This window comes from Brachyhypopomus gauderio, unplaced genomic scaffold, assembly GCF_052324685.1.
Source record: "Brachyhypopomus gauderio isolate BG-103 unplaced genomic scaffold, BGAUD_0.2 sc57, whole genome shotgun sequence".
In the NCBI taxonomy this organism is placed as follows: domain Eukaryota; kingdom Metazoa; phylum Chordata; class Actinopteri; order Gymnotiformes; family Hypopomidae; genus Brachyhypopomus; species Brachyhypopomus gauderio.
The window spans coordinates 18,613-35,866 of record NW_027506880.1 but is presented as its reverse complement, the minus strand read 5'-3'; the positions used below and the strand labels follow the sequence as shown (position 1 = coordinate 35,866).

Sequence of the window (17,254 nt, the reverse complement as noted above, 5' to 3'; positions counted from 1 at the left end):
AAAACTAGATTCATTTGTTGATTGAAAACACTTGTCAGAAGTGGGATTTGAACCCACGCCTCCTTTGGGAGACCAGAAATCCCAACTTTTGGAAGTTTTATCAACTTGAGTCTGGCGCCTTAGACCGCTCGGCCATTCTGACTGGAGTTGAACCTTGTTCACTTATAATGTCACAAGAGTTTCTTTATTTCTCTCATTTACTCATTATATAATGAGCTATTGTGTTTGTAGTTCTATCAAAACTAGATTCATTTGTTGATTGAAAACACTTGTCAGAAGTGGGATTTGAACTCACGCCTCCTTTGGGAGACCAGAAAACCCAACTTTTGGAAGTTTTATCAACTTGAGTCTGGCGCCTTAGACCGCTCGTCCATTCTGACTGGTGGTATTTTTGCTTGTTAGAAATAAGTCTTATTAATGATTAGGCAGTCAAAACTGAAGATTTCAAGAAAAGCAATAAACCTGAAATTACTTTGTTGAAGTATGTTCAATTATGATGTCACAGGAGTTTCTTTCTTTCTCTCATTTACTCACTATATAATGAGCTCTTGTGTTGAAAGTTCCAGCAAAACTACATTCATTTGTTGATGGAAAAACACTTGTCAGAAGTGGGATTTGAACCCACGCCTCCTTTGGGAGACCAGAAAACCCAACTTTTGGAAGTTTTATCAACTTGAGTCTGGCGCCTTAGACCGCTCGGCCATTCTGACTGCTGGTACTTTTGCTAGTTAGAAATCAGACTTATTAATGATTAGGCAGTCAAAACTGAAGATTTCAAGAAAAGCAATAAACCTGAAATTACATTGTCCAAGTATGTTCAATTATGATGTCACAGGAGTTTCTTTCTTTCTCTCATTTACTCACTATGTAATGAGCTCTTGTGTTGAATGTTCCAGCAAAACTAGAATCATTTGTTGATTGAAAAACACTTGTCAGAAGTGGGATTTGAACTCACGCCTCCTTTGGGAGACCAGAAAACCCAACTTTTGGAAGTTTTATCAACTTGAGTCTGGCGCCTTAGACCGCTCGGCCATTCTGACTGGTGGTATTTTTGCTTGTTAGAAATCAGACTTTTAATGATTAGGCAGTCAAAACTGAAGATTTCAAGAAAAGCAATAAACCTGAAATTACATTGTCCAAGTATGTTCAATTATGATGTCACAGGAGTTTCTTTCTTTCTCTCATTTACTCATTATATAATGAGCTCTTGTGTTGAATGTTCCAGCAAAACTAGATTCATTTGTTGATGGAAAAACACTTGCCAGAAGTGGGATTTGAAACCACGCCTCTTTTGGGAAAACAGAAACCCCTACTTTTGGAAGTTTCATCAACTTGAGTCTGGCGCCTTAGACCGCTCGGCCATTCTGACTGGAGTTGAACCTTGTTCACTTATAATGTCACAAGAGTTTCTTTATTTCTCTCATTTACTCATTATATAATGAGCTATTGTGTTTGTAGTTCTATCAAAACTAGATTCATTTGTTGATTGAAAACACTTGTCAGAAGTGGGATTTGAACCCACGCCTCCTTTGGGAGACCAGAAATCCCAACTTTTGGAAGTTTTATCAACTTGAGTCTGGCGCCTTAGACCGCTCGGCCATTCTGACTGGTGGTATTTTTGCTTGTTAGAAATCAGACTTATTAATGATTAGGCAGTCAAAACTGAAGATTTCAAGAAAAGCAATAAACCTGAAATTACATTGTTGAAGCTTGTTCAATTATGATGTCACAGGAGTTTCTTTCTTTCTCTCATTTACTCACTATATAATGAGCTCTTGTGTTGAAAGTTCCAGCAAAACTAGAATCATTTGTTGATTGAAAAACACTTGTCAGAAGTGGGATTTGAACCCACGCCTCCTTTGGGAGACCAGAAATCCCAACTTTTGGAAGTTTTATCAACTTGAGTCTGGCGCCTTAGACCGCTCGGCCATTCTGACTGGTGGTATTTTTGCTTGTTAGAAATCAGACTTATTAATGATTAGGCAGTCAAAACTGAAGATTTCAAGAAAAGCAATAAACCTGAAATTACATTGTTGAAGCTTGTTCAATTATGATGTCACAGGAGTTTCTTTCTTTCTCTCATTTACTCACTATATAATGAGCTCTTGTGTTGAAAGTTCCAGCAAAACTACATTCATTTGTTGATGGAAAAACACTTGTCAGAAGTGGGATTACAACCCACGCCTCCTTTGGGAGACCAGAAAACCCAACTTTTGGAAGTTTTATCAACTTGAGTCTGGCGCCTTAGACCGCTCGGCCATTCTGACTGGTGGTATTTTTGCTTGTTAGAAATCAGTCTTATTAATGATTAGGCAGTCAAAACTGAAGATTTCAAGAAAAGCAATAAACCTGAAATTACATTGTCCAAGTATGTTCAATTATGATGTCACAGGAGTTTCTTTCTTTCTCTCATTTACTCATTATATAATGAGCTCTTGTGTTGAATGTTCCAGCAAAACTAGATTCATTTGTTGATGGAAAAACACTTGCCAGAAGTGGGATTTGAAACCACGCCTCTTTTGGGAAAACAGAAACCCCTACTTTTGGAAGTTTCATCAACTTGAGTCTGGCGCCTTAGACCGCTCGGCCATTCTGACTGGAGTTGAACCTTGTTCACTTATAATGTCACAAGAGTTTCTTTATTTCTCTCATTTACTCATTATATAATGAGCTATTGTGTTTGTAGTTCTATCAAAACTAGATTCATTTGTTGATTGAAAACACTTGTCAGAAGTGGGATTTGAACTCACGCCTCCTTTGGGAGACCAGAAAACCCAACTTTTGGAAGTTTTATCAACTTGAGTCTGGCGCCTTAGACCGCTCGGCCATTCTGACTGGTGGTATTTTTGCTTGTTAGAAATAAGTCTTATTAATGATTAGGCAGTCAAAACTGAAGATTTCAAGAAAAGCAATAAACCTGAAATTACTTTGTTGAAGTATGTTCAATTATGATGTCACAGGAGTTTCTTTCTTTCTCTCATTTACTCACTATATAATGAGCTCTTGTGTTGAAAGTTCCAGCAAAACTACATTCATTTGTTGATGGAAAAACACTTGTCAGAAGTGGGATTTGAACCCACGCCTCCTTTGGGAGACCAGAAAACCCAACTTTTGGAAGTTTTATCAACTTGAGTCTGGCGCCTTAGACCGCTCGGCCATTCTGACTGCTGGTACTTTTGCTAGTTAGAAATCAGACTTATTAATGATTAGGCAGTCAAAACTGAAGATTTCAAGAAAAGCAATAAACCTGAAATTACATTGTCCAAGTATGTTCAATTATGATGTCACAGGAGTTTCTTTCTTTCTCTCATTTACTCACTATGTAATGAGCTCTTGTGTTGAATGTTCCAGCAAAACTAGAATCATTTGTTGATTGAAAAACACTTGTCAGAAGTGGGATTTGAACTCACGCCTCCTTTGGGAGACCAGAAAACCCAACTTTTGGAAGTTTTATCAACTTGAGTCTGGTGCCTTAGACCGCTCGGCCATTCTGACTGGTCGTGTTTTTGCTTGTTAGAAATCAGACTTATAATGATTAGGCAGTCAAAACTGAAGATTTCAAGAAAAGCAATAAACCTGAAATTACATTGTCCAAGTATGTTCAATTATGATGTCACAGGAGTTTCTTTCTTTCTCTCATTTACTCATTATATAATGAGCTCTTGTGTTGAATGTTCCAGCAAAACTAGATTCATTTGTTGATGGAAAAACACTTGCCAGAAGTGGGATTTGAAACCACGCCTCTTTTGGGAAAACAGAAACCCCTACTTTTGGAAGTTTCATCAACTTGAGTCTGGCGCCTTAGACCGCTCGGCCATTCTGACTGGAGTTGAACCTTGTTCACTTATAATGTCACAAGAGTTTCTTTATTTCTCTCATTTACTCATTATATAATGAGCTATTGTGTTTGTAGTTCTATCAAAACTAGATTCATTTGTTGATTGAAAACACTTGTCAGAAGTGGGATTTGAACCCACGCCTCCTTTGGGAGACCAGAAATCCCAACTTTTGGAAGTTTTATCAACTTGAGTCTGGCGCCTTAGACCGCTCGGCCATTCTGACTGGTGGTATTTTTGCTTGTTAGAAATCAGACTTATTAATGATTAGGCAGTCAAAACTGAAGATTTCAAGAAAAGCAATAAACCTGAAATTACATTGTTGAAGCTTGTTCAATTATGATGTCACAGGAGTTTCTTTCTTTCTCTCATTTACTCACTATATAATGAGCTCTTGTGTTGAAAGTTCCAGCAAAACTAGAATCATTTGTTGATTGAAAAACACTTGTCAGAAGTGGGATTTGAACTCACGCCTCCTTTGGGAGACCAGAAATCCCAACTTTTGGAAGTTTTATCAACTTGAGTCTGGCGCCTTAGACCGCTCGGCCATTCTGACTGGTGGTATTTTTGCTTGTTAGAAATCAGTCTTATTAATGATTAGGCAGTCAAAACTGAAGATTTCAAGAAAAGCAATAAACCTGAAATTACTTTGTTGAAGTATGTACAATTATGATGTCACAGGAGTTTCTTTCTTTCTCTCATTTACTCACTATATAATGAGCTCTTGTGTTGAAAGTTCCAGCAAAACTACATTCATTTGTTGATGGAAAAACACTTGTCAGAAGTGGGATTTGAACCCACGCCTCCTTTGGGAGACCAGAAAACCCAACTTTTGGAAGTTTTATCAACTTGAGTCTGGCGCCTTAGACGGCTCGGCCATTCTGATTGGTCGTGTTTTTGCTTGTTAGAAATCAGACTTATAATGATTAGGCAGTCAAAACTGAAGATTTCAAGAAAAGCAATAAACCTGAAATTACATTGTCCAAGTATGTTCAATTATGATGTCACAGGAGTTTCTTTCTTTCTCTCATTTACTCATTATATAATGAGCTCTTGTGTTGAATGTTCCAGCAAAACTAGATTCATTTGTTGATGGAAAAACACTTGCCAGAAGTGGGATTTGAAACCACGCCTCTTTTGGGAAAACAGAAACCCCTACTTTTGGAAGTTTCATCAACTTGAGTCTGGCGCCTTAGACCGCTCGGCCATTCTGACTGGAGTTGAAACTTGTTCACTTATAATGTCACAAGAGTTTCTTTATTTCTCTCATTTACTCATTATATAATGAGCTATTGTGTTTGTAGTTCTATCAAAACTAGATTCATTTGTTGATTGAAAACACTTGTCAGAAGTGGGATTTGAACCCACGCCTCCTTTGGGAGACCAGAAATCCCAACTTTTGGAAGTTTTATCAACTTGAGTCTGGCGCCTTAGACCGCTCGGCCATTCTGAATGGTGGTATTTTTGCTTGTTAGAAATCAGACTTATTAATGATTAGGCAGTCAAAACTGAAGATTTCAAGAAAAGCAATAAACCTGAAATTACATTGTTGAAGCTTGTTCAATTATGATGTCACAGGAGTTTCTTTCTTTCTCTCATTTACTCACTATATAATGAGCTCTTGTGTTGAAAGTTCCAGCAAAACTAGATTCATTTGTTGATTGAAAACACTTGTCAGAAGTGGGATTTGAACCCACGCCTCCTTTGGGAGACCAGAAATCCCAACTTTTGGAAGTTTTATCAACTTGAGTCTGGCGCCTTAGACCGCTCGGCCATTCTGACTGGTGGTATTTTTGCTTGTTAGAAATCAGACTTATTAATGATTAGGCAGTCAAAACTGAAGATTTCAAGAAAAGCAATAAACCTGAAATTACATTGTTGAAGCTTGTTCAATTATGATGTCACAGGAGTTTCTTTCTTTCTCTCATTTACTCACTATATAATGAGCTCTTGTGTTGAAAGTTCCAGCAAAACTACATTCATTTGTTGATGGAAAAACACTTGTCAGAAGTGGGATTACAACCCACGCCTCCTTTGGGAGACCAGAAAACCCAACTTTTGGAAGTTTTATCAACTTGAGTCTGGCGCCTTAGACCGCTCGGCCATTCTGACTGGTGGTATTTTTGCTTGTTAGAAATCAGTCTTATTAATGATTAGGCAGTCAAAACTGAAGATTTCAAGAAAAGCAATAAACCTGAAATTACATTGTCCAAGTATGTTCAATTATGATGTCACAGGAGTTTCTTTCTTTCTCTCATTTACTCATTATATAATGAGCTCTTGTGTTGAATGTTCCAGCAAAACTAGATTCATTTGTTGATGGAAAAACACTTGCCAGAAGTGGGATTTGAAACCACGCCTCTTTTGGGAAAACAGAAACCCCTACTTTTGGAAGTTTCATCAACTTGAGTCTGGCGCCTTAGACCGCTCGGCCATTCTGACTGGAGTTGAACCTTGTTCACTTATAATGTCACAAGAGTTTCTTTACTTCTCTCATTTACTCATTATATAATGAGCTATTGTGTTTGTAGTTCTATCAAAACTAGATTCATTTGTTGATTGAAAACACTTGTCAGAAGTGGGATTTGAACCCACGCCTCCTTTGGGAGACCAGAAATCCCAACTTTTGGAAGTTTTATCAACTTGAGTCTGGCGCCTTAGACCGCTCGGCCATTCTGACTAGTGGTATTTTTGCTTGTTAGAAATCAGACTTATTAATGATTAGGCAGTCAAAACTGAAGATTTCAAGAAAAGCAATAAACCTGAAATTACATTGTTGAAGCTTGTTCAATTATGATGTCACAGGAGTTTCTTTCTTTCTCTCATTTACTCACTATATAATGAGCTCTTGTGTTGAAAGTTCCAGCAAAACTAGATTCATTTGTTGATTGAAAACACTTGTCAGAAGTGGGATTTGAACCCACGCCTCCTTTGGGAGACCAGAAATCCCAACTTTTGGAAGTTTTATCAACTTGAGTCTGGCGCCTTAGACCGCTCGGCCATTCTGACTGGAGTTGAACCTTGTTCACTTATAATGTCACAAGAGTTTCTTTATTTCTCTCATTTACTCATTATATAATGAGCTATTGTGTTTGTAGTTCTATCAAAACTAGATTCATTTGTTGATTGAAAACACTTGTCAGAAGTGGGATTTGAACCCACGCCTCCTTTGGGAGACCAGAAATCCCAACTTTTGGAAGTTTTATCAACTTGAGTCTGGCGCCTTAGACCGCTCGGCCATTCTGACTAGTGGTATTTTTGCTTGTTAGAAATCAGACTTATTAATGATTAGGCAGTCAAAACTGAAGATTTCAAGAAAAGCAATAAACCTGAAATTACATTGTTGAAGCTTGTTCAATTATGATGTCACAGGAGTTTCTTTCTTTCTCTCATTTACTCACTATATAATGAGCTCTTGTGTTGAAAGTTCCAGCAAAACTAGATTCATTTGTTGATTGAAAACACTTGTCAGAAGTGGGATTTGAACCCACGCCTCCTTTGGGAGACCAGAAATCCCAACTTTTGGAAGTTTTATCAACTTGAGTCTGGCGCCTTAGACCGCTCGGCCATTCTGACTGGAGTTGAACCTTGTTCACTTATAATGTCACAAGAGTTTCTTTATTTCTCTCATTTACTCATTATATAATGAGCTATTGTGTTTGTAGTTCTATCAAAACTAGATTCATTTGTTGATTGAAAACACTTGTCAGAAGTGGGATTTGAACTCACGCCTCCTTTGGGAGACCAGAAAACCCAACTTTTGGAAGTTTTATCAACTTGAGTCTGGCGCCTTAGACCGCTCGGCCATTCTGACTGGTGGTATTTTTGCTTGTTAGAAATAAGTCTTATTAATGATTAGGCAGTCAAAACTGAAGATTTCAAGAAAAGCAATAAACCTGAAATTACTTTGTTGAAGTATGTTCAATTATGATGTCACAGGAGTTTCTTTCTTTCTCTCATTTACTCACTATATAATGAGCTCTTGTGTTGAAAGTTCCAGCAAAACTACATTCATTTGTTGATGGAAAAACACTTGTCAGAAGTGGGATTTGAACCCACGCCTCCTTTGGGAGACCAGAAAACCCAACTTTTGGAAGTTTTATCAACTTGAGTCTGGCGCCTTAGACCGCTCGGCCATTCTGACTGCTGGTACTTTTGCTAGTTAGAAATCAGACTTATTAATGATTAGGCAGTCAAAACTGAAGATTTCAAGAAAAGCAATAAACCTGAAATTACATTGTCCAAGTATGTTCAATTATGATGTCACAGGAGTTTCTTTCTTTCTCTCATTTACTCACTATGTAATGAGCTCTTGTGTTGAATGTTCCAGCAAAACTAGAATCATTTGTTGATTGAAAAACACTTGTCAGAAGTGGGATTTGAACTCACGCCTCCTTTGGGAGACCAGAAAACCCAACTTTTGGAAGTTTTATCAACTTGAGTCTGGCGCCTTAGACCGCTCGGCCATTCTGACTGGTGGTATTTTTGCTTGTTAGAAATCAGACTTTTAATGATTAGGCAGTCAAAACTGAAGATTTCAAGAAAAGCAATAAACCTGAAATTACATTGTCCAAGTATGTTCAATTATGATGTCACAGGAGTTTCTTTCTTTCTCTCATTTACTCATTATATAATGAGCTCTTGTGTTGAATGTTCCAGCAAAACTAGATTCATTTGTTGATGGAAAAACACTTGCCAGAAGTGGGATTTGAAACCACGCCTCTTTTGGGAAAACAGAAACCCCTACTTTTGGAAGTTTCATCAACTTGAGTCTGGCGCCTTAGACCGCTCGGCCATTCTGACTGGAGTTGAACCTTGTTCACTTATAATGTCACAAGAGTTTCTTTATTTCTCTCATTTACTCATTATATAATGAGCTATTGTGTTTGTAGTTCTATCAAAACTAGATTCATTTGTTGATTGAAAACACTTGTCAGAAGTGGGATTTGAACCCACGCCTCCTTTGGGAGACCAGAAATCCCAACTTTTGGAAGTTTTATCAACTTGAGTCTGGCGCCTTAGACCGCTCGGCCATTCTGACTAGTGGTATTTTTGCTTGTTAGAAATCAGACTTATTAATGATTAGGCAGTCAAAACTGAAGATTTCAAGAAAAGCAATAAACCTGAAATTACATTGTTGAAGCTTGTTCAATTATGATGTCACAGGAGTTTCTTTCTTTCTCTCATTTACTCACTATATAATGAGCTCTTGTGTTGAAAGTTCCAGCAAAACTAGAATCATTTGTTGATTGAAAAACACTTGTCAGAAGTGGGATTTGAACCCACGCCTCCTTTGGGAGACCAGAAATCCCAACTTTTGGAAGTTTTATCAACTTGAGTCTGGCGCCTTAGACCGCTCGGCCATTCTGACTGGTGGTATTTTTGCTTGTTAGAAATCAGACTTATTAATGATTAGGCAGTCAAAACTGAAGATTTCAAGAAAAGCAATAAACCTGAAATTACATTGTTGAAGCTTGTTCAATTATGATGTCACAGGAGTTTCTTTCTTTCTCTCATTTACTCACTATATAATGAGCTCTTGTGTTGAAAGTTCCAGCAAAACTACATTCATTTGTTGATGGAAAAACACTTGTCAGAAGTGGGATTACAACCCACGCCTCCTTTGGGAGACCAGAAAACCCAACTTTTGGAAGTTTTATCAACTTGAGTCTGGCGCCTTAGACCGCTCGGCCATTCTGACTGGTGGTATTTTTGCTTGTTAGAAATCAGTCTTATTAATGATTAGGCAGTCAAAACTGAAGATTTCAAGAAAAGCAATAAACCTGAAATTACATTGTCCAAGTATGTTCAATTATGATGTCACAGGAGTTTCTTTCTTTCTCTCATTTACTCATTATATAATGAGCTCTTGTGTTGAATGTTCCAGCAAAACTAGATTCATTTGTTGATGGAAAAACACTTGCCAGAAGTGGGATTTGAAACCACGCCTCTTTTGGGAAAACAGAAACCCCTACTTTTGGAAGTTTCATCAACTTGAGTCTGGCGCCTTAGACCGCTCGGCCATTCTGACTGGAGTTGAACCTTGTTCACTTATAATGTCACAAGAGTTTCTTTATTTCTCTCATTTACTCATTATATAATGAGCTATTGTGTTTGTAGTTCTATCAAAACTAGATTCATTTGTTGATTGAAAACACTTGTCAGAAGTGGGATTTGAACCCACGCCTCCTTTGGGAGACCAGAAATCCCAACTTTTGGAAGTTTTATCAACTTGAGTCTGGCGCCTTAGACCGCTCGGCCATTCTGACTAGTGGTATTTTTGCTTGTTAGAAATCAGACTTATTAATGATTAGGCAGTCAAAACTGAAGATTTCAAGAAAAGCAATAAACCTGAAATTACATTGTTGAAGCTTGTTCAATTATGATGTCACAGGAGTTTCTTTCTTTCTCTCATTTACTCACTATATAATGAGCTCTTGTGTTGAAAGTTCCAGCAAAACTAGAATCATTTGTTGATTGAAAAACACTTGTCAGAAGTGGGATTTGAACCCACGCCTCCTTTGGGAGACCAGAAATCCCAACTTTTGGAAGTTTTATCAACTTGAGTCTGGCGCCTTAGACCGCTCGGCCATTCTGACTGGTGGTATTTTTGCTTGTTAGAAATCAGACTTATTAATGATTAGGCAGTCAAAACTGAAGATTTCAAGAAAAGCAATAAACCTGAAATTACATTGTTGAAGCTTGTTCAATTATGATGTCACAGGAGTTTCTTTCTTTCTCTCATTTACTCACTATATAATGAGCTCTTGTGTTGAAAGTTCCAGCAAAACTACATTCATTTGTTGATGGAAAAACACTTGTCAGAAGTGGGATTACAACCCACGCCTCCTTTGGGAGACCAGAAAACCCAACTTTTGGAAGTTTTATCAACTTGAGTCTGGCGCCTTAGACCGCTCGGCCATTCTGACTGGTGGTATTTTTGCTTGTTAGAAATCAGTCTTATTAATGATTAGGCAGTCAAAACTGAAGATTTCAAGAAAAGCAATAAACCTGAAATTACATTGTCCAAGTATGTTCAATTATGATGTCACAGGAGTTTCTTTCTTTCTCTCATTTACTCATTATATAATGAGCTCTTGTGTTGAATGTTCCAGCAAAACTAGATTCATTTGTTGATGGAAAAACACTTGCCAGAAGTGGGATTTGAAACCACGCCTCTTTTGGGAAAACAGAAACCCCTACTTTTGGAAGTTTCATCAACTTGAGTCTGGCGCCTTAGACCGCTCGGCCATTCTGACTGGAGTTGAACCTTGTTCACTTATAATGTCACAAGAGTTTCTTTATTTCTCTCATTTACTCATTATATAATGAGCTATTGTGTTTGTAGTTCTATCAAAACTAGATTCATTTGTTGATTGAAAACACTTGTCAGAAGTGGGATTTGAACCCACGCCTCCTTTGGGAGACCAGAAATCCCAACTTTTGGAAGTTTTATCAACTTGAGTCTGGCGCCTTAGACCGCTCGGCCATTCTGACTAGTGGTATTTTTGCTTGTTAGAAATCAGACTTATTAATGATTAGGCAGTCAAAACTGAAGATTTCAAGAAAAGCAATAAACCTGAAATTACATTGTTGAAGCTTGTTCAATTATGATGTCACAGGAGTTTCTTTCTTTCTCTCATTTACTCACTATATAATGAGCTCTTGTGTTGAAAGTTCCAGCAAAACTAGATTCATTTGTTGATTGAAAACACTTGTCAGAAGTGGGATTTGAACCCACGCCTCCTTTGGGAGACCAGAAATCCCAACTTTTGGAAGTTTTATCAACTTGAGTCTGGCGCCTTAGACCGCTCGGCCATTCTGACTGGTGGTATTTTTGCTTGTTAGAAATCAGACTTATTAATGATTAGGCAGTCAAAACTGAAGATTTCAAGAAAAGCAATAAACCTGAAATTACATTGTTGAAGCTTGTTCAATTATGATGTCACAGGAGTTTCTTTCTTTCTCTCATTTACTCACTATATAATGAGCTCTTGTGTTGAAAGTTCCAGCAAAACTAGATTCATTTGTTGATGGAAAAACACTTGCCAGAAGTGGGATTTGAAACCACGCCTCTTTTGGGAAAACAGAAACCCCTACTTTTGGAAGTTCATCAACTTGAGTCTGGCGCCTTAGACCGCTCGGCCATTCTGACTGGAGTTGAACCTTGTTCACTTATAATGTCACAAGAGTTTCTTTATTTCTCTCATTTACTCATTATATAATGAGCTATTGTGTTTGTAGTTCTATCAAAACTAGATTCATTTGTTGATTGAAAACACTTGTCAGAAGTGGGATTTGAACTCACGCCTCCTTTGGGAGACCAGAAAACCCAACTTTTGGAAGTTTTATCAACTTGAGTCTGGCGCCTTAGACCGCTCGGCCATTCTGACTGGTGGTATTTTTGCTTGTTAGAAATAAGTCTTATTAATGATTAGGCAGTCAAAACTGAAGATTTCAAGAAAAGCAATAAACCTGAAATTACTTTGTTGAAGTATGTTCAATTATGATGTCACAGGAGTTTCTTTCTTTCTCTCATTTACTCACTATATAATGAGCTCTTGTGTTGAAAGTTCCAGCAAAACTACATTCATTTGTTGATGGAAAAACACTTGTCAGAAGTGGGATTTGAACCCACGCCTCCTTTGGGAGACCAGAAAACCCAACTTTTGGAAGTTTTATCAACTTGAGTCTGGCGCCTTAGACCGCTCGGCCATTCTGACTGCTGGTACTTTTGCTAGTTAGAAATCAGACTTATTAATGATTAGGCAGTCAAAACTGAAGATTTCAAGAAAAGCAATAAACCTGAAATTACATTGTCCAAGTATGTTCAATTATGATGTCACAGGAGTTTCTTTCTTTCTCTCATTTACTCACTATGTAATGAGCTCTTGTGTTGAATGTTCCAGCAAAACTAGAATCATTTGTTGATTGAAAAACACTTGTCAGAAGTGGGATTTGAACTCACGCCTCCTTTGGGAGACCAGAAAACCCAACTTTTGGAAGTTTTATCAACTTGAGTCTGGCGCCTTAGACCGCTCGGCCATTCTGACTGGTCGTGGTTTTGCTTGTTAGAAATCAGACTTATAATGATTAGGCAGTCAAAACTGAAGATTTCAAGAAAAGCAATAAACCTGAAATTACATTGTCCAAGTATGTTCAATTATGATGTCACAGGAGTTTCTTTCTTTCTCTCATTTACTCATTATATAATGAGCTCTTGTGTTGAATGTTCCAGCAAAACTAGATTCATTTGTTGATGGAAAAACACTTGCCAGAAGTGGGATTTGAAACCACGCCTCTTTTGGGAAAACAGAAACCCCTACTTTTGGAAGTTTCATCAACTTGAGTCTGGCGCCTTAGACCGCTCGGCCATTCTGACTGGAGTTGAACCTTGTTCACTTATAATGTCACAAGAGTTTCTTTATTTCTCTCATTTACTCATTATATAATGAGCTATTGTGTTTGTAGTTCTATCAAAACTAGATTCATTTGTTGATTGAAAACACTTGTCAGAAGTGGGATTTGAACCCACGCCTCCTTTGGGAGACCAGAAATCCCAACTTTTGGAAGTTTTATCAACTTGAGTCTGGCGCCTTAGACCGCTCGGCCATTCTGACTGGTGGTATTTTTGCTTGTTAGAAATCAGACTTATTAATGATTAGGCAGTCAAAACTGAAGATTTCAAGAAAAGCAATAAACCTGAAATTACATTGTCCAAGTATGTTCAATTATGATGTCACAGGAGTTTCTTTCTTTCTCTCATTTACTCATTATATAATGAGCTCTTGTGTTGAATGTTCCAGCAAAACTAGATTCATTTGTTGATGGAAAAACACTTGCCAGAAGTGGGATTTGAAACCACGCCTCTTTTGGGAAAACAGAAACCCCTACTTTTGGAAGTTTCATCAACTTGAGTCTGGCGCCTTAGACCGCTCGGCCATTCTGACTGGAGTTGAACCTTGTTCACTTATAATGTCACAAGAGTTTCTTTATTTCTCTCATTTACTCATTATATAATGAGCTATTGTGTTTGTAGTTCTATCAAAACTAGATTCATTTGTTGATTGAAAACACTTGTCAGAAGTGGGATTTGAACCCACGCCTCCTTTGGGAGACCAGAAATCCCAAATTTTGGAAGTTTTATCAACTTGAGTCTGGCGCCTTAGACCGCTCGGCCATTCTGAATGGTGGTATTTTTGCTTGTTAGAAATCAGACTTATTAATGATTAGGCAGTCAAAACTGAAGATTTCAAGAAAAGCAATAAACCTGAAATTACATTGTTGAAGCTTGTTCAATTATGATGTCACAGGAGTTTCTTTCTTTCTCTCATTTACTCACTATATAATGAGCTCTTGTGTTGAAAGTTCCAGCAAAACTAGATTCATTTGTTGATTGAAAACACTTGTCAGAAGTGGGATTTGAACCCACGCCTCCTTTGGGAGACCAGAAATCCCAACTTTTGGAAGTTTTATCAACTTGAGTCTGGCGCCTTAGACCGCTCGGCCATTCTGACTGGTGGTATTTTTGCTTGTTAGAAATCAGACTTATTAATGATTAGGCAGTCAAAACTGAAGATTTCAAGAAAAGCAATAAACCTGAAATTACATTGTTGAAGCTTGTTCAATTATGATGTCACAGGAGTTTCTTTCTTTCTCTCATTTACTCACTATATAATGAGCTCTTGTGTTGAAAGTTCCAGCAAAACTACATTCATTTGTTGATGGAAAAACACTTGTCAGAAGTGGGATTACAACCCACGCCTCCTTTGGGAGACCAGAAAACCCAACTTTTGGAAGTTTTATCAACTTGAGTCTGGCGCCTTAGACCGCTCGGCCATTCTGACTGGTGGTATTTTTGCTTGTTAGAAATCAGTCTTATTAATGATTAGGCAGTCAAAACTGAAGATTTCAAGAAAAGCAATAAACCTGAAATTACATTGTCCAAGTATGTTCAATTATGATGTCACAGGAGTTTCTTTCTTTCTCTCATTTACTCATTATATAATGAGCTCTTGTGTTGAATGTTCCAGCAAAACTAGATTCATTTGTTGATGGAAAAACACTTGCCAGAAGTGGGATTTGAAACCACGCCTCTTTTGGGAAAACAGAAACCCCTACTTTTGGAAGTTTCATCAACTTGAGTCTGGCGCCTTAGACCGCTCGGCCATTCTGACTGGAGTTGAACCTTGTTCACTTATAATGTCACAAGAGTTTCTTTATTTCTCTCATTTACTCATTATATAATGAGCTATTGTGTTTGTAGTTCTATCAAAACTAGATTCATTTGTTGATTGAAAACACTTGTCAGAAGTGGGATTTGAACCCACGCCTCCTTTGGGAGACCAGAAATCCCAACTTTTGGAAGTTTTATCAACTTGAGTCTGGCGCCTTAGACCGCTCGGCCATTCTGACTAGTGGTATTTTTGCTTGTTAGAAATCAGACTTATTAATGATTAGGCAGTCAAAACTGAAGATTTCAAGAAAAGCAATAAACCTGAAATTACATTGTTGAAGCTTGTTCAATTATGATGTCACAGGAGTTTCTTTCTTTCTCTCATTTACTCACTATATAATGAGCTCTTGTGTTGAAAGTTCCAGCAAAACTAGATTCATTTGTTGATTGAAAACACTTGTCAGAAGTGGGATTTGAACCCACGCCTCCTTTGGGAGACCAGAAATCCCAACTTTTGGAAGTTTTATCAACTTGAGTCTGGCGCCTTAGACCGCTCGGCCATTCTGACTGGTGGTATTTTTGCTTGTTAGAAATCAGACTTATTAATGATTAGGCAGTCAAAACTGAAGATTTCAAGAAAAGCAATAAACCTGAAATTACATTGTTGAAGCTTGTTCAATTATGATGTCACAGGAGTTTCTTTCTTTCTCTCATTTACTCACTATATAATGAGCTCTTGTGTTGAAAGTTCCAGCAAAACTAGATTCATTTGTTGATGGAAAAACACTTGCCAGAAGTGGGATTTGAAACCACGCCTCTTTTGGGAAAACAGAAACCCCTACTTTTGGAAGTTCATCAACTTGAGTCTGGCGCCTTAGACCGCTCGGCCATTCTGACTGGAGTTGAACCTTGTTCACTTATAATGTCACAAGAGTTTCTTTATTTCTCTCATTTACTCATTATATAATGAGCTATTGTGTTTGTAGTTCTATCAAAACTAGATTCATTTGTTGATTGAAAACACTTGTCAGAAGTGGGATTTGAACTCACGCCTCCTTTGGGAGACCAGAAAACCCAACTTTTGGAAGTTTTATCAACTTGAGTCTGGCGCCTTAGACCGCTCGGCCATTCTGACTGGTGGTATTTTTGCTTGTTAGAAATAAGTCTTATTAATGATTAGGCAGTCAAAACTGAAGATTTCAAGAAAAGCAATAAACCTGAAATTACTTTGTTGAAGTATGTTCAATTATGATGTCACAGGAGTTTCTTTCTTTCTCTCATTTACTCACTATATAATGAGCTCTTGTGTTGAAAGTTCCAGCAAAACTACATTCATTTGTTGATGGAAAAACACTTGTCAGAAGTGGGATTTGAACCCACGCCTCCTTTGGGAGACCAGAAAACCCAACTTTTGGAAGTTTTATCAACTTGAGTCTGGCGCCTTAGACCGCTCGGCCATTCTGACTGCTGGTACTTTTGCTAGTTAGAAATCAGACTTATTAATGATTAGGCAGTCAAAACTGAAGATTTCAAGAAAAGCAATAAACCTGAAATTACATTGTCCAAGTATGTTCAATTATGATGTCACAGGAGTTTCTTTCTTTCTCTCATTTACTCACTATGTAATGAGCTCTTGTGTTGAATGTTCCAGCAAAACTAGAATCATTTGTTGATTGAAAAACACTTGTCAGAAGTGGGATTTGAACTCACGCCTCCTTTGGGAGACCAGAAAAACCCAACTTTTGGAAGTTTTATCAACTTGAGTCTGGCGCCTTAGACCGCTCGGCCATTCTGACTGGTCGTGGTTTTGCTTGTTAGAAATCAGACTTATAATGATTAGGCAGTCAAAACTGAAGATTTCAAGAAAAGCAATAAACCTGAAATTACATTGTCCAAGTATGTTCAATTATGATGTCACAGGAGTTTCTTTCTTTCTCTCATTTACTCATTATATAATGAGCTCTTGTGTTGAATGTTCCAGCAAAACTAGATTCATTTGTTGATGGAAAAACACTTGCCAGAAGTGGGATTTGAAACCACGCCTCTTTTGGGAAAACAGAAACCCCTACTTTTGGAAGTTTCATCAACTTGAGTCTGGCGCCTTAGACCGCTCGGCCATTCTGACTGGAGTTGAACCTTGTTCACTTATAATGTCACAAGAGTTTCTTTATTTCTCTCATTTACTCATTATATAATGAGCTATTGTGTTTGTAGTTCTATCAAAACTAGATTCATTTGTTGA

At 37.7% G+C, this 17,254-nt stretch overlaps 24 non-coding genes across 24 annotated transcripts; all 24 read right to left on the bottom strand.

Annotated features, from left to right (window-relative positions):
- Positions 1-32: 32 nt before the first annotated feature.
- Positions 33-142, bottom strand: trnal-caa (transfer RNA leucine (anticodon CAA)). The gene is made up of 2 exons: positions 105-142; positions 33-78 (listed from the first exon to the last, which is right to left on the bottom strand). It is a non-coding gene; the product is annotated as a tRNA-Leu (tRNA).
- Positions 143-600: 458 nt separating this feature from the next.
- Positions 601-710, bottom strand: trnal-caa (transfer RNA leucine (anticodon CAA)). Its single transcript has 2 exons — positions 673-710; positions 601-646 (listed from the first exon to the last, which is right to left on the bottom strand). It is a non-coding gene; the product is annotated as a tRNA-Leu (tRNA).
- Positions 711-1,497: 787 nt separating this feature from the next.
- On the bottom strand, positions 1,498-1,607 carry trnal-caa (transfer RNA leucine (anticodon CAA)). The gene is made up of 2 exons: positions 1,570-1,607; positions 1,498-1,543 (listed from the first exon to the last, which is right to left on the bottom strand). It is a non-coding gene; the product is annotated as a tRNA-Leu (tRNA).
- A 220-nt stretch (positions 1,608-1,827) lies between these two features.
- Positions 1,828-1,937, bottom strand: trnal-caa (transfer RNA leucine (anticodon CAA)). The gene is made up of 2 exons: positions 1,900-1,937; positions 1,828-1,873 (listed from the first exon to the last, which is right to left on the bottom strand). It is a non-coding gene; the product is annotated as a tRNA-Leu (tRNA).
- Positions 1,938-3,055: 1,118 nt separating this feature from the next.
- trnal-caa (transfer RNA leucine (anticodon CAA)) lies at positions 3,056-3,165 on the bottom strand. The gene is made up of 2 exons: positions 3,128-3,165; positions 3,056-3,101 (listed from the first exon to the last, which is right to left on the bottom strand). It is a non-coding gene; the product is annotated as a tRNA-Leu (tRNA).
- Positions 3,166-3,952: 787 nt separating this feature from the next.
- On the bottom strand, positions 3,953-4,062 carry trnal-caa (transfer RNA leucine (anticodon CAA)). The gene is made up of 2 exons: positions 4,025-4,062; positions 3,953-3,998 (listed from the first exon to the last, which is right to left on the bottom strand). It is a non-coding gene; the product is annotated as a tRNA-Leu (tRNA).
- A 1,446-nt stretch (positions 4,063-5,508) lies between these two features.
- trnal-caa (transfer RNA leucine (anticodon CAA)) lies at positions 5,509-5,618 on the bottom strand. The gene is made up of 2 exons: positions 5,581-5,618; positions 5,509-5,554 (listed from the first exon to the last, which is right to left on the bottom strand). It is a non-coding gene; the product is annotated as a tRNA-Leu (tRNA).
- A 788-nt stretch (positions 5,619-6,406) lies between these two features.
- On the bottom strand, positions 6,407-6,516 carry trnal-caa (transfer RNA leucine (anticodon CAA)). The gene is made up of 2 exons: positions 6,479-6,516; positions 6,407-6,452 (listed from the first exon to the last, which is right to left on the bottom strand). It is a non-coding gene; the product is annotated as a tRNA-Leu (tRNA).
- A 219-nt stretch (positions 6,517-6,735) lies between these two features.
- On the bottom strand, positions 6,736-6,845 carry trnal-caa (transfer RNA leucine (anticodon CAA)). Its single transcript has 2 exons — positions 6,808-6,845; positions 6,736-6,781 (listed from the first exon to the last, which is right to left on the bottom strand). It is a non-coding gene; the product is annotated as a tRNA-Leu (tRNA).
- Positions 6,846-6,973: 128 nt separating this feature from the next.
- Positions 6,974-7,083, bottom strand: trnal-caa (transfer RNA leucine (anticodon CAA)). The gene is made up of 2 exons: positions 7,046-7,083; positions 6,974-7,019 (listed from the first exon to the last, which is right to left on the bottom strand). It is a non-coding gene; the product is annotated as a tRNA-Leu (tRNA).
- Positions 7,084-7,302: 219 nt separating this feature from the next.
- Positions 7,303-7,412, bottom strand: trnal-caa (transfer RNA leucine (anticodon CAA)). Its single transcript has 2 exons — positions 7,375-7,412; positions 7,303-7,348 (listed from the first exon to the last, which is right to left on the bottom strand). It is a non-coding gene; the product is annotated as a tRNA-Leu (tRNA).
- A 458-nt stretch (positions 7,413-7,870) lies between these two features.
- Positions 7,871-7,980, bottom strand: trnal-caa (transfer RNA leucine (anticodon CAA)). Its single transcript has 2 exons — positions 7,943-7,980; positions 7,871-7,916 (listed from the first exon to the last, which is right to left on the bottom strand). It is a non-coding gene; the product is annotated as a tRNA-Leu (tRNA).
- Positions 7,981-8,767: 787 nt separating this feature from the next.
- On the bottom strand, positions 8,768-8,877 carry trnal-caa (transfer RNA leucine (anticodon CAA)). The gene is made up of 2 exons: positions 8,840-8,877; positions 8,768-8,813 (listed from the first exon to the last, which is right to left on the bottom strand). It is a non-coding gene; the product is annotated as a tRNA-Leu (tRNA).
- Positions 8,878-9,097: 220 nt separating this feature from the next.
- trnal-caa (transfer RNA leucine (anticodon CAA)) lies at positions 9,098-9,207 on the bottom strand. The gene is made up of 2 exons: positions 9,170-9,207; positions 9,098-9,143 (listed from the first exon to the last, which is right to left on the bottom strand). It is a non-coding gene; the product is annotated as a tRNA-Leu (tRNA).
- A 788-nt stretch (positions 9,208-9,995) lies between these two features.
- On the bottom strand, positions 9,996-10,105 carry trnal-caa (transfer RNA leucine (anticodon CAA)). Its single transcript has 2 exons — positions 10,068-10,105; positions 9,996-10,041 (listed from the first exon to the last, which is right to left on the bottom strand). It is a non-coding gene; the product is annotated as a tRNA-Leu (tRNA).
- A 220-nt stretch (positions 10,106-10,325) lies between these two features.
- On the bottom strand, positions 10,326-10,435 carry trnal-caa (transfer RNA leucine (anticodon CAA)). The gene is made up of 2 exons: positions 10,398-10,435; positions 10,326-10,371 (listed from the first exon to the last, which is right to left on the bottom strand). It is a non-coding gene; the product is annotated as a tRNA-Leu (tRNA).
- Positions 10,436-11,223: 788 nt separating this feature from the next.
- On the bottom strand, positions 11,224-11,333 carry trnal-caa (transfer RNA leucine (anticodon CAA)). The gene is made up of 2 exons: positions 11,296-11,333; positions 11,224-11,269 (listed from the first exon to the last, which is right to left on the bottom strand). It is a non-coding gene; the product is annotated as a tRNA-Leu (tRNA).
- Positions 11,334-11,552: 219 nt separating this feature from the next.
- trnal-caa (transfer RNA leucine (anticodon CAA)) lies at positions 11,553-11,662 on the bottom strand. The gene is made up of 2 exons: positions 11,625-11,662; positions 11,553-11,598 (listed from the first exon to the last, which is right to left on the bottom strand). It is a non-coding gene; the product is annotated as a tRNA-Leu (tRNA).
- Positions 11,663-12,449: 787 nt separating this feature from the next.
- On the bottom strand, positions 12,450-12,559 carry trnal-caa (transfer RNA leucine (anticodon CAA)). Its single transcript has 2 exons — positions 12,522-12,559; positions 12,450-12,495 (listed from the first exon to the last, which is right to left on the bottom strand). It is a non-coding gene; the product is annotated as a tRNA-Leu (tRNA).
- A 787-nt stretch (positions 12,560-13,346) lies between these two features.
- Positions 13,347-13,456, bottom strand: trnal-caa (transfer RNA leucine (anticodon CAA)). Its single transcript has 2 exons — positions 13,419-13,456; positions 13,347-13,392 (listed from the first exon to the last, which is right to left on the bottom strand). It is a non-coding gene; the product is annotated as a tRNA-Leu (tRNA).
- Positions 13,457-14,243: 787 nt separating this feature from the next.
- trnal-caa (transfer RNA leucine (anticodon CAA)) lies at positions 14,244-14,353 on the bottom strand. The gene is made up of 2 exons: positions 14,316-14,353; positions 14,244-14,289 (listed from the first exon to the last, which is right to left on the bottom strand). It is a non-coding gene; the product is annotated as a tRNA-Leu (tRNA).
- Positions 14,354-15,141: 788 nt separating this feature from the next.
- Positions 15,142-15,251, bottom strand: trnal-caa (transfer RNA leucine (anticodon CAA)). The gene is made up of 2 exons: positions 15,214-15,251; positions 15,142-15,187 (listed from the first exon to the last, which is right to left on the bottom strand). It is a non-coding gene; the product is annotated as a tRNA-Leu (tRNA).
- Positions 15,252-15,470: 219 nt separating this feature from the next.
- Positions 15,471-15,580, bottom strand: trnal-caa (transfer RNA leucine (anticodon CAA)). Its single transcript has 2 exons — positions 15,543-15,580; positions 15,471-15,516 (listed from the first exon to the last, which is right to left on the bottom strand). It is a non-coding gene; the product is annotated as a tRNA-Leu (tRNA).
- Positions 15,581-16,367: 787 nt separating this feature from the next.
- Positions 16,368-16,477, bottom strand: trnal-caa (transfer RNA leucine (anticodon CAA)). Its single transcript has 2 exons — positions 16,440-16,477; positions 16,368-16,413 (listed from the first exon to the last, which is right to left on the bottom strand). It is a non-coding gene; the product is annotated as a tRNA-Leu (tRNA).
- Positions 16,478-17,254: the final 777 nt, after the last annotated feature.